Source organism: Glossina fuscipes, unplaced genomic scaffold, assembly GCF_014805625.2.
Source record: "Glossina fuscipes isolate IAEA_lab_2018 unplaced genomic scaffold, Yale_Gfus_2 112, whole genome shotgun sequence".
NCBI lineage: Eukaryota > Metazoa > Arthropoda > Insecta > Diptera > Glossinidae > Glossina > Glossina fuscipes.
The window spans coordinates 5,287,428-5,304,650 of NW_023998455.1; the positions used below are offsets into that span (position 1 = coordinate 5,287,428).

Below are 17,223 nucleotides of genomic sequence, written 5' to 3' on the forward strand. Positions count from 1 at the left end.
GATGAACCGAATGAAAGAAACGAAAAGATAAAATTTATAAATAAAAATATTCCTGAAGAGACTTGATATGTTCAAATTGATATAATGTGAGATAACTTTTTTCAGTGTAAACTGTTTTATAGATATACTTACTAACTTTATGTGCACCCGAACGTAGAAGAAATATTAAATTAACGATGAACCGAAAAAGAAAAGAAACGAAAACTTAAAAATTATATATAAATACATTCCTAGGTGTACATCTTGATAAAATGTGAGATAACTGTTTTCAGAGTAATTCGATTACCAGAAGTACTTACCATCTTTATTTGAAGCTGAAGTTAACAGAAACATCAAATTAACGATGAATCGAAAAATAAAAGAAACGAAAACATAAAATTTATAAGAAAAATATTCCTGAAGGAACTTTATATGTACATCTTGACTGATGCAAGATAATTCTTTTGAGTCTAATTCGATTATCAGATGTACTTACCAGCTTTATATCCAGTTGCAGTTACCAAAAATATCAAATTAACGATGAACCGAAAAATAGAAGAAATGAAAACATCAAAGTTATAAATAAACATATTCCTGAAGTGACTTTATGTGTACATCTTGACTGATGCAAGATAACTCTTTTGAGTCTAATTCGATTATCAGAAATACTTACGCGCTTTTGTTTGAAGTCGAAGTTAGCAGGATTATCCAATTAACGATGAACCGAAAAATAAGAGCAACGAAAAGATATAAGTTATAAATAGAAATATTTCGGAAGGGAGTTTATGTATACATCCTGAGAAATATGAGTGAACTTGTTTCAGAGTAATTGGTGTACTGGGAGCACTTACCTTGTGAAACCGGAAGCAAAGACAAGATCAATAGAGTAACGAACAGAAATATATTAGTCATCTTTTCGCTTGTTTAGTTGAATCTTGGAAAAGAGGTGATGATTAATACAGAAAGTTATGCAAATTACGTTCTTTCACTCGTATAGTGCTTCAATTTTGAAAATCGTGCTATTTCAATTCAAGTGTTTAAACGCGATAAACTCTTCGTCGAATTTTTCCCGATTTTCTTTTTTCTTTGAAAAGTTTTTTTACGCCTGAGGTTACCGATAAATAATCAAAATAATTATAGATATGTAGTAAATGTGTGTCGAAGAAAAAAGGAACACAAGTACAAATGTAATTCAAATGCTTTTGTAGAATGCATACAAATCCACAAATCCTAAACGTTACGGCAATCCTTTCAAGAGATATGGGGGTATACTCGTTTTGGTTTTTTACCCGTAATGTATGTAACGCCTAAAAGGAAGTTCCGGAGGCGCTATAAAGTATATATATTTTTGATCAGCGTGAATCTCTGAATTGTTTGTACCATGTCTGTGTGTCTGTAGGATGTTTGTAAGGCGGACTCTCCTGATCGCATTAAAATTTTGCAGAAACACTTGAAGTTGATGCACACAGGTTGGTATGTAATGGGCCAAATCGGTCGGAGCAGAAGCTCCCAGCGTAAATTGAACGCAGCCCCGTTTTTCTTAACAAAAATTTGTGGGCTTTTGCTTGTTACTCCGAAATTCTTAAAGTTAGGAAGGTGAAATTTTCCACATTTACTCTGCGAAGCACTCTTCCCTTTACTTGCAGAAATGGAATAAATCGACCATGCCCACACAAAGATAAAAATGATAAAAAAATTTTTCACTTTTTTGAATGTGTTTTTCTCATAAGGCAATCAACACAGAATGTTTAAAACCATTTTGTACATTTCTCAAATATAGATATATGAACCGCCCAAACCGGATTAATTCTAAAATAAAAATGGTGGACACCACCACCTGGTGGATTCAATTTTCTTAGTAGTACCAGCGATGTGTTGTGAGGACCCTAAGTTATCCCTCCTTTTGGCCTCACGGGTTCTCCGCCTCTGGTGAGGGGAAGGTAGTGCTAGGATTAAGTTAGTAATAGGGTAAGTTAAAATAGTAGTAAGAATAGGATAGCGATAGGGATAGGTTAAGATGGAAATAATATAGAACAGAATAGATTCAGGTAGAAATAGGAATAGAGTAGGATAGATTAAGGTAGCCGTAGGGATAGACTAAGATAGCGATAGGGATAGGATAAGATAGAGGCAACATAGAATAGAATAGATTAAGATAGCAGCAGGGACAGGTTAAGATTGAAGTTTAGTTAAGTTAGTCGGGTTTAGACTCTTGCAGAGGAAAGTCTCGTTTTGAGAGGCGGTCGCGAGTAAATATAAATTTTCTTGCGCTTTCCTTCCTCCCTGGGCCGCTGAGCTGCCCCCCTCGTAGGAGAGGGACGAAAAGAATGCTAGATTCGTCCCCCGCAAAATATAACTTTCTTACTCGTGTTATTTTCGGTTTAAAAGACTAAGAATTATAAATGTTATACACTGACAAAAAAGTTGACCAAAAGAAACAGAAGGGTAGTATTGCACGCCAAATTTTGACTTGGTATCTCACAAAAATTCATTGCAAAAATAAAACCATTAACTTAAGAATCACTTGGCGTCAAAAGATCAGATCTTAGATTTTCAAAGCAATAGACCATAAAACTGGACCTTGAATAGCAACGAATTAGTGATATAGGGTTGTTGAAGAGAATCTGAAAAAAGAAGGCGTAAAGCCATCAAGAAGAACGCACAAAGATAAGAAATACAACAAAATGATTAATTTTTTAAGAGACACTCTACGTATGCTTTTTCTTCGTTTCCAAAATGAAGAAATTATTTAGCCTTAGTTTTATGTAGTTTTAGCGAGGGATGTTAAGTATAAATAACAAAGTACGTTTGTACGTTCGTTAAAAAAAAGTTAAATCTGTTGTAGGTAACTAGTTACATGGGCGGAGGATGTTGTTGTTATTTTGTCGGACAAAAATTGTGCTTGTGAATTGTTTTTCAATCTGATAAATTTTCCATTCCACACCTTTGCTTATTTTGTTTTAAATTTTTCTTTTAATTTTTATGGACGGAATGTAAGGGCTTAAACTTTCGCTAAAAAATCCACCACGAGAGCGAGTGCGAATGTTAATACCTAAACATTCATGCTCATTTATGCCAACTCGTTCTCAATTTCTTCTATTTTTGGAAACTTTGCATGTTCCTGATACCTTATAAACATACGATGCACTTAATGTAGCCGCGAGTATTGATTGATAAGTGTTCAAGTATTCTTCTTGGTACTTCCTCCCGATACACTTTTACCCGTAGTGAAATTAATTTCTATAGCATTCTTTACGTAACTAATCACTTTCGTCATGACAAGCATATTGAATTTATCAATCGATCGATCGACGCGCATTTTTTACGCAGCTAAGCGAATGTGTTCGGATCCGGCGAAACGATTTTTGAATTCGTGAATTGTTCGATGTGATATGGAACTGTGACTGTGTTTTTCACCCGGCGGGACAGCTAAGTAAATCTAAATGGTAAAAACATTCACTTCGTTACCCGATTTGCGTCTTTGTGCAAGGGCCTTTCCCATGTATTAACTAACGCAATTCGCAAATATTCACTTATTACACAACACATGCACGATGTTGATGCATAAATTCGTTGAGAAAATCATTTGTCCAGTTGTGAGTTATTGACAAGGTCGTACAGTTAGTTCGTGCTGCTCACATTAATGTAAAAAACTCACTTCGTTCACAAATGCATTTCTTTACAAATTCGCGGCGTTTTCGGAAATAAAAATGTGAGAGGTGAAGTACTTGACCTCTTCAAAATATAACGAACACCAATGATTATCTTCCTTAGATGATCTTTCTAAGATGATCATCTTTCGATTCAGTCGCTATCCAAGTTCAGTGATTGCCTAAATACTTTTTAAACGTAATTTATTTTTAGCTTTAATTCTAAGGCTGACAATTTCTGTATTATTTCATACGAACCTTATGTGTTTGTGTATATATTTAATTTCAAATTTCAATGGTCAGTTGAACAGCACTCATCTCTTTACAACCCACAGCAATTGTTGTCCATAGAACGTATTCAGTTGCTGCGAATGTATGTTACTCACAGAAGAATTTAAAATGACTTATTAATCGATTTTAAATAATTTTCTATCCGCCTTTCCACTTTTAAGGATTTCAGTTTGGATGAACATTAGCCGAATTTTTAAGAAACCAAATTCCAAAAACAATAAAGAAGATTATGGTCTGGCAAGGCCAATCATTAAATAATCTACACCATTTCGCCTAGTGCAGTATTTGTATTTGTATTTCATATAATAACGGAATTTCTTTAAAATTTATTTCTTCTCTACTTCGCCCTATACAGCAGCTGAAGTTAAAGAGAGAAATTATGAAAGCAGAGAAAAATCCAAAGTGCGTGTTTTTACAAACGAAATGCAACTAAAATAAATCAACAGCCGAATTCAATTAACTCTTAGAAGTAAATCTTATATTAATTATTATTAAAAACTAATATAGAATATTTAAGAAGAACTAAAGGAAAAACAACAATAATAATAAATAAATAATAATTCATGTATAAATATATAAGTGTAATACTTGCTGCCGCCATTTTGAGACATTTTGGTGAAATTTCGTACACTGACATGTTTTGACGCAAAGACGAACGGTGTAGATGGCGCTTCGGAAAATTTTTTTAAAATAAGTCTTTACAAGAAAGAAAGATACCTTTTGAGTATATTCGCGTCGAAAATTATATACAATATTTCAGCACTCTAAATAGCTGTCAAAAATTTGGTTTAAATAGGGCAATGTTTTGATTCCATTGCCATACAATCGCTCCCACGGAAAGTGAACCTTTAAAAGGGCAAAAAGTGCTAATATGCAATATTTTTAATGAAAATTCGTTCACAATAATAATTTGGCATGCAAATTAAGTTTGACTAAGAGTTTCCCCTCGTATTCACTCTGCTGCTCACACATCCCCACAACAAACTGCAATACCAGCGAGATCTAAACATTCCCACACTCACCCGGGACTTGGCTATCACAAACATATCCCAATTTAGCAAACTAATAAAATGTGTAATTGTTTTTTAACGAATAGCCATCTAGCCTTGTCCTCTATACGTGTAACATTATAACAGCCAGAAAGAAGTGTGGAGAAAGAAAGAGATAGAGAGTCGGCAGTCTGCGTCGTATTTGCATGATCGGTAAGTCTTATATATTTACCAACCACACCACTAGATACAGCTTCGACCAAACGCCACTCGTAACTAATATATGTTCTAGATTTAGAGGCACTAGAGATTGAACCCAGATACGCTAACTTGGTAGCCATGGTAGCCCAAGGCTCATGTACGCTTCGATCGTACTTAAATAAAGATTTGGATAAAATAGTGTGAAGTGAACTGAAAAATTACGATTCGATATAAAAACTAAAAATACAATGGGGTGTAATACAATTTTTCTCTAATGACACGTTTGTCTTCTGATACTTGCTATAAATTAAGGACTGAGGAAATTTTATACATAAATTAGGCAGCTAACTAACTAAAAAGTAAAAAATGAGGACAAAGCTTACGAAGACGAACATGGATAGCATAATAAAGGAATGTATCTCCCATATAAAATGTAGACAAAGGGGGTTTTTTTGTCATATAAAAGATCACTGGCGTATATCTGATGAAAAAATCGTAGACTCAGCCTATTGCGATTTTCTTACATACATAACGAGCATTTCCCTTAAAATTATTTTAAACAGCCTTAAAAACTTGAAAGTGTAGTGTTTCGTCCAAAATTTTTCTTACACTAACTTTGGTATTTTAGCATGGTACATATAAGTGACGGATCCTAATCATCCCAATTAAATTACGGTTTAGGGATAGCATTTACACTACTGATCCTTCATAGTTAGAGGGCGATAGAAATACGCAATTTTGGTAAGCACCCACCTAAGTTTTTCTGATAGAATATCAAAAGACCAACATCATTTCATTGTTGTTCATGACAATATCCCATCACGTGCGGCTAAAAGCAGCTCCCGCCAGGTTAGAAGTTCTCGAATGGGAAGTCCGTAAGTAGATAGTGCGCCCTACTTACTAAGACTCTTCTTTCGATTACCGCATGTTTACATCCATACTTGGCCTAGTTTCTAAGCAACGCTTTCGTTCGTGTCAGGTTGTGACGAATGGGCTAGTAACAAAAGGGGGCGAATTTTACTGGGATCTTATCAATAAATAACGAACAACAACAAGAGCCATAATTGTAAAGAGAAAGAGAGTCCGCCGAAAACACGACAGCATATTTAAAACTGAACTAAATATGGGTTAATTCTAAAAAGAATATGGTATTCACCACGATTAATGTTTTCTTACTAATTCCGATAGTAGATACTAGCAATATAGGTATCAAAATAAACGAACTTGGAGAGTAGAAGGCGAAATTAAAGTTTGGCTTATTTGTATTTTATGTTGGAAGGCTTTACTTCGCAGATAGCAATTAGCAATTATTTTTTATTCATACATTAAATATGTATACGTTTATGAAATATGTATATATAAAAATAATTTTAAGCAAAATATAGTATTAAACGAGGTGTGGACTAGTAGAAGCGAAGTTGAATGTAACGTTCCTTATAAGTAATCCAAAAAAGAAGATTTCTTTGATAGCGTTTGGAGCTTTACTGCTTGAAGTCTTGTATAGCATGGTTTCGTTTAACACAAGCTTTTGTACGAACGTTTCTACCGCGTCTCTAGGGGGTTATCTACACGTAATTTTGGGAAATATCTCCCTATGAGAAATTAAAATGTTTTAAAAGTGTTTCCATTATATTTATTTTGTTTGGACTCAACGTTGTTTTCTCTCGCTATTTCGTAAAGCTTTGACATACTTTGTAAAGAAGACCTTTTTACACGGCGCCTCTTCATCGCATAATATAAATTTTCACATTTTCAACATGTTGCCAAATATTGTTTTATTAAACAACAACAATAATTAGTCTTTTACACAGTTTCTGAATATTTTTTTGCTTCGGTGCTTTTCCCTACAGTCTTTATTTTCCAATATACATTTATTTCATATAGTTTATCGTCTGCCTCTTTGCCCTGATTTTACTGTTACTCACATCAAATGTTTTTTGAAATAAACAAGAGATTTAAAAAAAAAAAAATATCTTGCAGTTTTTAATTTGCTTTACTAGCACACACGATATTCAATTTCAATTTAAAAACACATGACTTTAATGTCTTCAACTCACTTAATGCCTTTGTTACCGCAATGTAGTTAATGATTACGCACAGAAGGAAAAAGTAAGAAAAACCAAATCCAATACACGATTAAAACTTTCCCAAGCGAAAACTTTATATATACATAGATGTATATATACTTGAAATCAATTTGACACACGTTATAGGAGGTAACGGTTTTCAATTTTTACAATTTTAAATGCTGTGTGGTTGCAAAACACCGCAGATCCATGAAATTTTCAAAACTTTTCGAAATAAACCGAATAACAAGGTGTGAAACAACGGAAAATGTTGAAATTCGTCACGTTCAAGAATGGCCCTTGAAAACGAAAGGATTGATTAACTCATATGCAGCTGACTGTCATTCTCTCTCTTCTTTCTCCCTCTCTCCGTAGTTGTACTGTTAAGATGTATGCTTTCTTGTTCCTAAGCTATTTCTATGACAATAAGTTTATCACGAAATAGGATTTGGTTTTACCAATCGGAGCAAATCAAAAAATCAGTAACGTCTTTTGCAAAAGCCCATGAACAAAAATCTCAAATACATTTATCCATACGATAGTGCGTATGATGGGTAAATAAATTCCTGTGTATTTATTAGGTTACGTTTTATGTTGTTGGCAATTTTCTATAAGCAATGCTGCCATATACTTAAACTATAGTAAGAAAATAGCGTGGTTACGCCTACTAATCATGTTCCGTTTGCAATACTGTAAGATACTCCTGAAAAAACCAAAAAACCTAAAAGTAAAACGATTGCTTAAGAATACGTAACGTTTGTAGCACTGTAAGATATCTGCAATAGAACTGATTTATCGGATTTACTCCAAAATGTAAATTTTGTAAACAATAATAAGCAGTAAAGCATGAAGCGTGCCTAAACGTTCGAGCTGAACGCTTTTGCGTAAATAACTCGATTGCTTTGCTGCAACGCTTCCACTTACAGCACCAAAGAAATTGATAAGAAATTGATAAGAAATGTTTTAAAGTAGAGCGTAAAGTAGCGTAATATATATATATATACCTATACGTGAACAATCGCGGATATATCCTTCTTTTGGCAGGTGCTTGTGTCGTTCACAAGCGTACGAATTGATATTACTGCGCTTCGTTAAATTGAAGTTAGTGTCCGTCCTTCGAAAGGAGGAAAACAGAAAAATCCATTTACTTATATTTGGAAACTACTCCAGCAGCCTTGCCGGAAAGTGTTTTTGTTGCTGCTGATACATCTGGTTTTTTTTCTTTTAAATGGAAATTTGAATGAACACAACTTTTTGGTGTTTAACCATCTAAATATATATCACAAATGTATACGTAATGATCCGCCCGTCTATGAATGTGATTGCTCATGATAATGCACTTTCGAAAATGCTTTTGTTGTGTCATTTTGTCAAGTCCTTTCGCTACAAACTACAGTTAGTCTCCGCTTGACGAGTATACAAATACGGCGATAAAGAGTTCGGCATCTCTATCTCTTAATATTATTCGCTATAATTTATTAAAATTACTTTTCTTTACTGTATGTGCCTTTATTTCAATACATGTTTAATGTTTTTTTGCAACACTTTTCACAAAAATAACATTTTTAACTGCATCGAGTCATCGGTATTAAGAAATAACACAGTTAGGCTTTTTATCTATAAAGCAATGCGTAAAATCAAATCACTCCAGAGGAGATAATACATATCGGGAAGCAGGTCAAAAGAATAGTAAATGTGTACGTCACCTACTGAGATGAGAACTCCAGAAAACTCTGGGTACAGTTAGGGAGATCATTATAGAGTGAAAAGAATATGGACAAGATGAACTTGTGTGGCACCAGATAAGACAAGAACAAGGCGAGAAAGACAAGAATTATAAAGCGTCCTTTGAAAACAATCATTCAAACAACTTTCAAACCATGAAGCCAGGCACGTCAATTTAAAGATTAATAAATTGTGATCTGACCAGCCTGCAATAATGAAGCGCTCACAGGAATCAACCGTGGTTACGTACAACTAGGTTTCTCCAACACTTCCTTCATTCATATTTTTCCCGTTTACTCTCTAACTTCATTTTCGAAGATACGCTCTATGAACTGACAACATTTTATGTCAGGTTACAGTGACCGTCCGGAGAATTGTTCGGTGAAAATTACTTTTATAACTGATCAAGAATATATACATTTTATTGAGTTTCTCAAGCTTCCTTTTGGGTATCACGTTATGGAAAAAAAACAAAATGAGCATACCCCCATCTTACAGTGGTGGGTGTAAAAAATGAAAAATAAGAAAACTTGTATGCGTTACAAAGTGCAATTAAAATTTAAAAAGATTGGAGCAATAACCCTTGATTATTGCTGAAGACGTTGAATAAATGTCTATTTAAATGCTTTTGTTGTATTTTCCTACAAAGTTCAGCCAAGATAAATGATTTAAAATATAAACAAAAAAGAGAACAATCGAATTGAAAAACATGTAAAATATGTTGTATCTGGATTGACCTCACATTGAAGTTTTCGCGATTACTTGATCTAGAAAAGAAAGTGAAGGCATGAACGAAAAGAAAAGTTGACGAAAATAACGACATTCAGGCGGAAAAAGATAGAGATTACAATGCTCGCAGCGACGAACATTTGATGTCATATGTGTATTGTGTAAATAATAATGTATTTTGAAATGCGAAAATGTCTTCCTGTAAAATTGTTCTGCGTGTAACGGTAATTTCAAAAAATTTAATATGATATACATATAATATTTAAAATAGAAAGTAATCGTACATGTACACAAGCAATATTAGATTTGAATAAAATAAGAATTTCATGTTGTCTGAACATTATCTGTATACCTGGTGGGGCTGGTAATTAGTCGCCTGATTTATGCCGGGGTAAACTCGTCAGTTGCAAGGGTCCAAGAAATTCATATTTTTTGGGATATTTTCTATCTGGAATTTTCTCTTTTACTTACGCTTCCACCTCGGATGGGACATAAGCTTCTTGTGACTTAATTCAAAGCACTAAATTTCATACGATCATCAATAAAAAACACACAAACGAAAACATTAAGTTTTCACGACGTAAATGTAATTATTGCTAAAGGACTTTGAAAGTATATTCCGAACAAGGGGCATAAAATGTTAATTATTAAATAATGATCGTTAAAGAGTCGTGTCCTTCTTGATAATAATAATTATGTTCAAGCGAGACACGATAACATTTTTCAATGACATTATATTACCTACGATGCCATATAAACGTATAGATAGTATACTAATTTTCTTTTCCCATAGGCGTAATAAAGCTTTAAACTAAATTAGTTAAACTGAAACGGTTCTCGTCCTTTTCACTCATGCTGCGTGCGAACATTATTTAGTCGAGTGAAAAGTTTAGTGCTATTTTTGAATTTTTTACCCGTAAAAACCCCAGTACTTTCAACATCACATATGGATACAGAGAAAATTCTTTAGATACGCCTGTTTGTAATCTCTCTTAATGCGATCAAATACGGGTGTTAGATCAAGCTAGCAAGTTTGTGAAAATTTTTTATTAATTTCAATGTACCATCATTCACGTTTCCTTTGAAATTTATGTCAAAGGTTTACCAAAGAATATTTTGAAATAATGTTTCATTTCTTTGACAGAATATGTTTGTTATATTTATCGTTTATTTTACTTTATTTGTAACCATACAATATTTTGTTGCTGGACAATGCAATCCAGACAATTCGACCTTCAACCAATCTCTTGCTCTCGCCAAGTGTACAGAGAAGGACAAGCACGAAACTCTTCTCGCGGGCGTTATAATAACAGATAATTTCATATTAACGGCCAGCAAATTGCCAGCTGACGGGATTCCATGTGTGATAACTTACAATTTGGATGGAAAACACAGAGAACAGACTACAGAGAGCTTGGGAATACGAATTTATCTAAGCGAGCAAAACATAGATCCTAATTCATTACCTCAAGTACAACTTCTGGAACTCAACCCACCAATAATCTTTGAGCTTCCGGGATACATACCCGATATTATATTAGCGGAAACGATGAAATTAGCTAAACGACGGCCTAAAATACGTGAAAACGCTACCTTGCATACGATTCGTGAAAAAGATAATCAATATGATGTAGTGCAGATGGAGGTAAAGTTTGCAAGTAGAGTGGAGTGTGAAAAAGAAAATGAACACTTGCATCCACATGTCTTCTGTATAACGATTGTGGAAGGTGGGTGTGATGGGTGTAAAGATGTAAAGGCGGGCTCAGCACTTGTACAAAATGATGGTCTAATCGGCATAGTAAGCGAACGACAAAGCTGTGACCCTTCTAAGATGATATTATGCGCTAATGTCTACGAAGTTCGTAAGTGGATTGAAAGTAATGTAAATGTTGGTGGTTTCTGGCCATGGTCGTGGGCTGGCAATGGAAAGTTATTAAATTGTTGGTTGTTTTTGTCAGTAAATTTCTTAATTACATTTTGGTAGAGAAAGCTATTAACCTTTCAGCTTTTTTTCATCTACAATTTATCGTATTCTTGTAAATTTGTTATTATCATAAATTCCAGTGTAATTTTTCGTTATAAATACACGTCAATAATAATAAAAAATATTTCGAAAACAAAACAAACATTTATAAATTAAAAAACATTATTGCTAAGAGATCCCACAATAGTATTCTGAACGGAAGTGAATTTTTGAAGTAGATTATGTTTGCCGGACTGACTGTTGGTTTTGCGTTCTTCAAAAATCAGAATATCTGGTCAATGGATTTTAACATTTAAATGATTAATATGATCATTAGTGATCAGAAATCATTCGCGGTAAACTATTGTTGCGTGTCGTGTACTGTCGACACTGAAGAACAATCAAATTCAAAACCGAACGTCTAGTGAAAACTTCAGACAACAAAATGATGTTCGCCCAGGAGTCGCCCTTTTGACTTTATTTGATTTCAATTAAAATTCCCAAAACACGTCGTCACTGAATGTCGGCCTAATCCTAACTTACCATTACCTGTCATATTGCGAACTATAATTTAAATCGAAACAAAAGCATATGTGTGATCGAAACGAAGGTACGATCTTGACTCATCACATTCTTTTTGCTTCAGCTGCAATATTTCTTTCCGCCAACTTGCTAGAGATAGTCTTAATTTTGAGTTTAAATTTATGCAATTAGCTGCTCGATGTTTGAGTAATTAAAGTATTGGAAGAGATATTAATTTGTTTTTCAAAACTTCTTATTGGCTCATTTCACTGTTGACATCGTCCGGCACTCGTCTTAAATATTCGTATTTTGATGTTGCTCATTCTAATATTCATATTTTCATATCTAACAATTTTCTCATTTGGGTATCAATTTAGTTTATTAATCAATAATAATAATTGTTAATGTATATTGTTATACAATTATAATGGCTACTATTATAATTAATAGTAATGAGTTAATACATCTATAATACATCTTGCGGCACAATTACATACAACATATGGATAATAATTATGGAATACAATTTTGGATGAAGACAAAGACACAGGCACAATTATAAATAACAAATAATTCATAGATTATAGAATTCATAGATATTAATAGCCATCTTAAGTCCCCACAGGCTTACAGCCGTTTCGGTAGGTAGTTCGATAATTTTGACGGCATTAAGAGAGAATAGCCTTGGAGATACTGTACTGTTATGGTCAAGCAGAATCAGATTGATCGCCCGTTCAGATCTAGCGAACACCATTTTGTCATATAAATATGCTAGTGTTCGTGTGTAGATGAGCTTGCGTAGAAACTCTAAATTCCTAATACGTTCATACTTCAAATATGGGACACATGAGTAAATATTTGGTCACTCCTAATTTTCTGATGGTAAGGACAGAAGAGGAAGTAAATTACGGCTTCCTCAAAACGTTATGGCTACGCATAATAGTAAAACTGTCGTGATCGACAGCACTCAAGCGGAAGTTCAATCACGACCGCAGATTGGTAAGGTCACTCAACGTCTTCACCGGGCATCCTAACAGGACGCTAGGAATAAGAGTGTCAAAGTGAAATAAAGATGGGTCCAGTTTTCCCAGAATGCAACTTCAAACTGATAGAATCAGATCATAGCACGATGTGATCTTCCTTTACACGCTAGAACAGGTCATCCACTATTCCGTACGGACACAGAATGTCGTTTTGTCCGTCGCCGGCATATAAGCGAACGCAAAAATATCTTCTGATAATGCTATTCAAATTCAAGGACACCGATTAGATAAATTTTTCGAAAACCCACCACAATAGTCTGGATAATTTTGTTGTCATTAGTTTTCTTTCAATTTCTTCAATACCTTCATCACACATGCACATCTTAAATATCAATTGATTTGCAGGAGCTTTGAATGTTTCTATCAAATATAAAGGTGGTAGCTTCATTTTTGCGACCAGCGGAGTATTTGCTAATTCTTCAGAGAGAGAGAGAGAGAGAGATCAGTCTTTGCTACTGGTCAAAAAAATGCGTACTCTGTAGGGTTTCTAAAGCTTGCTCTTGTGTGTTACAGGCATTTTGACAAAAGGATTAACTTTCTGTAACATCGCATTATTATCGAAAAATTCGAAGTGCTCATGTGAAAATAAAAAATGAAAAAATTATAATGAAAATATGAGTTAAGTTAAAGTTAAGAAGGTGTGAAATCGCATCAAATTAAGAATAAAACCTCGCAGTATTCAATTCGCAGTAAATAATCAAATGTTTAACACTGTTCCCGTTCGCGCCTGCATCCTTTATGTAGATACAGTGCCACTGAAGACTTTAAGAGTTGTAAGAGTTTTTTCCATTTGCAGCAACGTCACCACTATTGCTTGGCAGCATAATGTTTGCTTAGCGCAAGAAGCCCTTTCATACACAGGATGTGAAAGAGACGGTTCTATTATGGACAAAAGAGATCATATGCATGTACGATGGGATGTTTTTCATGTTAACCTTTTGTGTTTAGTATTTTTGCTATTTTTATTTCTAACATTCGCACGTTTTTAGGCCGTCTATTGTGTTTTAGCATATGAACGAATGGGTTTTGTTTAATGCTTACAGTAGCCACTTTTTTTTCATCTTAACGGTAATGCGTTATTGTTATTTTGCAGGCAAAATTTCTCGATAACGTTCAGCTCTTATGTAGGCCTTGGGATTCATTAAACTTGTTGAAATGTTGTAGTTGTTACGGATTTAGTCAAAAAAAAAAAAAAAAAATCGTGTTATCTTCGAGGATGGACATAAAGCTACGCTACGGAGCGTGCCGGCTATCATATACGAAATGATACTGAAACATTCGCTTTGTTCGCATTTATGACGACGTCAGGATAACATTTATAGTATATAGGCTTTGTTAGCTACAGCAAGAAGTCTTTTCACCAGTTTTTATGGTTTAGTTTATATATCATAATATTCGCTTTATCATGCAACAGAAGCGTGCAATAAGGAACAATGATACATGGTGTTAGCCACGATGGAAAAAAGAAAAATGAATTCTCTGGTTATGGCCGATCCAAGGTTCGTTTCGCTTGTGTTTCACATTAATGAAATTATAGAAGTGTAATTAGCAATGGAAAGGGAGCAAAACATTTTTGTGGATTTTCTATTTCACATAAAGACGCTAAGATAAATGTGGGATCTAAGATGAGTTTATTGCACGTTCTCGTTAAATTTTCACGTTTTCATTTCCCTTTTTAACTAAAACAGCGTTTTTACACCTATCACAAAGCGTGATTGATCAAAACATTGCAACGCCTAGAAGGAAGCATCAGAGACCCCACAAAGCCTATGTATTCTTGATCAGCATCAAATCCTAAATCGATCTAAGTATGTCCGACTGTCCGCTTGTGTAATGTCTGTTGTCCTGGAAGTTTTTTCAAACATAAAGTATAGAAACCCTTGGCCAGTTTCAAATTGGGGAATGCACCTAAACAAGTCCGCCTGTTTGTCCAGCCGTCTGTCTCTTTGAGCAACTTTGCAGTATTTGCGATAAACATTCTCCCGTTAGCGAAAATTTTTAATTTTTAATTAATTTCAGACGAAACGAACGAGCGAACAATTTTGTTGATGATACAAGCAAAGGCGGGATTTTCGTCGCTTAATAAAAACAAAAGTGGTCTTGCTTAAACAGCTCTAACTTGGACACTAATAGTCGGAATATCATCGATACTATCTAAAAATCATACGAACTTGCAAACAGTGGCAATATAATCATGCAAACTTATTGAGTGATGTAGTATATAATTAATTAAATTTAATACAAAATTTTTCGTTGCTATTAAAACTTTCGTTTAATTTTTCAATGACTAAATATAAAATTTGTTTTTAAGGTTTTTTCTCTACAAAATAAATGAAAACTTGTTACTATATCACACAGCCGTCACTATTTACCAGAAGAATAGGAAGAAGAAAAATTATAATTTTGTTTTGGTTTTGTGGAAATTAAAAAAAAATGTTCGTTTAAAGCAGCCCTAGCCAGACAGAACACAATCGACAAAGCGAGAAAAAATACCCTTCAAGTCAAGTTTTCAAAATATGAAAATAAAGCTAAATAGGAGCTGGGTTTTCTACAATATGCTAACTAACAAAAGGTGAGTTCATAACAGATAATCTGTTCTATTACATCTTTTCATGAAATACGAATCGATTTAGAAAACATGTTGACGGCGAGCAGTTAATCGTCACAGAGGCGGTTATTGTTTTTTTTCTGTTTTTTTCTTTGGTTCTTTGGCTTTGTCCAGTGTCCGATCTTGCTTGTAGATACTCGGTCAAGTGGAGTGATTCTTACAACACTTTCAGGCGGTGGTTGATCGGATAATTGAAAACCTTGGTTAACCGTTTCCGTTTTTCAAATTATTCGCTCCATGATATTTTCTATTTTCGTTGAAAGAGGCGATTAGGTTGGACTTATACAAACTTTAATAAACAAAACATTGAGTATTATATATATATCAGCTTGTTACAAGTAATAGGTCATAATTTCAATAAAAATGAAATAAATTTCTCTCTTCGTTCGATCGCGAATCTCTCTATACCTCAAAGACTAAAAGTTTAATTTTAACTTTTCCTTCCTTCCAAACTTTTAAAATTTCTGGCAAAAGACCGATGAGAGGGTGTGAAATAAAAATCACCGGTGCCTGCCCGCATCGGCCCAAAGCATTATAAAATTTCGTTACGTGACCTCTGATAAACGCTTATGAGTTCTATATCTTTCGCTTACTTAAAAAGAACTTGTCGAGATGCTCGTTAAGTATCAACTATCACTCGCCAAGGAACGTTTAAAAACTGCTCTCAACTCTTATACATAGTTTTTATTATCCAGATGAAAGCATTTGTGAAGCTTTGAGAAAAACGAGTGCAAACAATTTAATGCGCATGCATCTGTAAACTTTTTCTCTGATTAGATAAAAAGAGAAGCAAGAGAAAATTGCCGGTTATCAACAATTGTTTATATTTTAGTGAATATATCATAGGACGATATATAGATGCAAATGTCTTTGCTGTAACAAAGCACACACAAGTAAAGGCATCAAGAAAACATTAATGCGCACCAATGATGATTTAGCTTTTCATCTTTCAGTTATTTTAGGAATTATTTTCATAATGCGGGCAGATATTGTTTTAAGAAAGTCAAAAGAGGCAAAAAGATACCTATGAACACTGAATTGTTGATTCTCAGACAAGCTTTCCATTTATTTACTTGACTAAAGTTTCACTTATTGTGATTCAGTTTAGCGCTATACGTCGATTCATCCATTTGCTTGAAGTAGCGAAAATTTTACCAAAAATTTAAACCTGATAAATAAATCATTGCGTTAGCCAAATCAACTTTCTACCCACACACACTCGCTAAAAGCAAGCAATGTTTAGTTGTTTTTTTTTGTTAAATTCTCAAGTCTTAGGAAAGTTCGTGTCCTCCTCCCCACTTCCATCATTCTCTGTGCCACTCTTTCGGATTTTCTTTTTATCGTTCAATGTTTTTTTTGTTAAAATCGAAAGTTGAAATTTTTGCACTTAACATTTGTTTCAAAAGATATATATATGTATATATATACATAAATACATAATCGTGGTTGTCTTTCTT

The 17,223-nt window shown here is 34.0% G+C and overlaps 1 long non-coding RNA gene across 2 annotated transcripts; it reads right to left on the reverse strand.

Moving 5' to 3' along the window:
- Positions 1-294: 294 nt before the first annotated feature.
- LOC119639665 lies at positions 295-7,258 on the reverse strand. Of its 2 annotated transcripts, none has more exons than XR_005247565.1 (5): positions 7,168-7,258; positions 831-913; positions 653-655; positions 476-478; positions 295-314 (listed from the first exon to the last, which is right to left on the reverse strand). It is a non-coding gene; the product is annotated as an uncharacterized LOC119639665 (long non-coding RNA). The 2 variants fall into 2 exon arrangements; XR_005247564.1 differs by having other exon boundaries at positions 831-1,084.
- Positions 7,259-17,223: the final 9,965 nt, after the last annotated feature.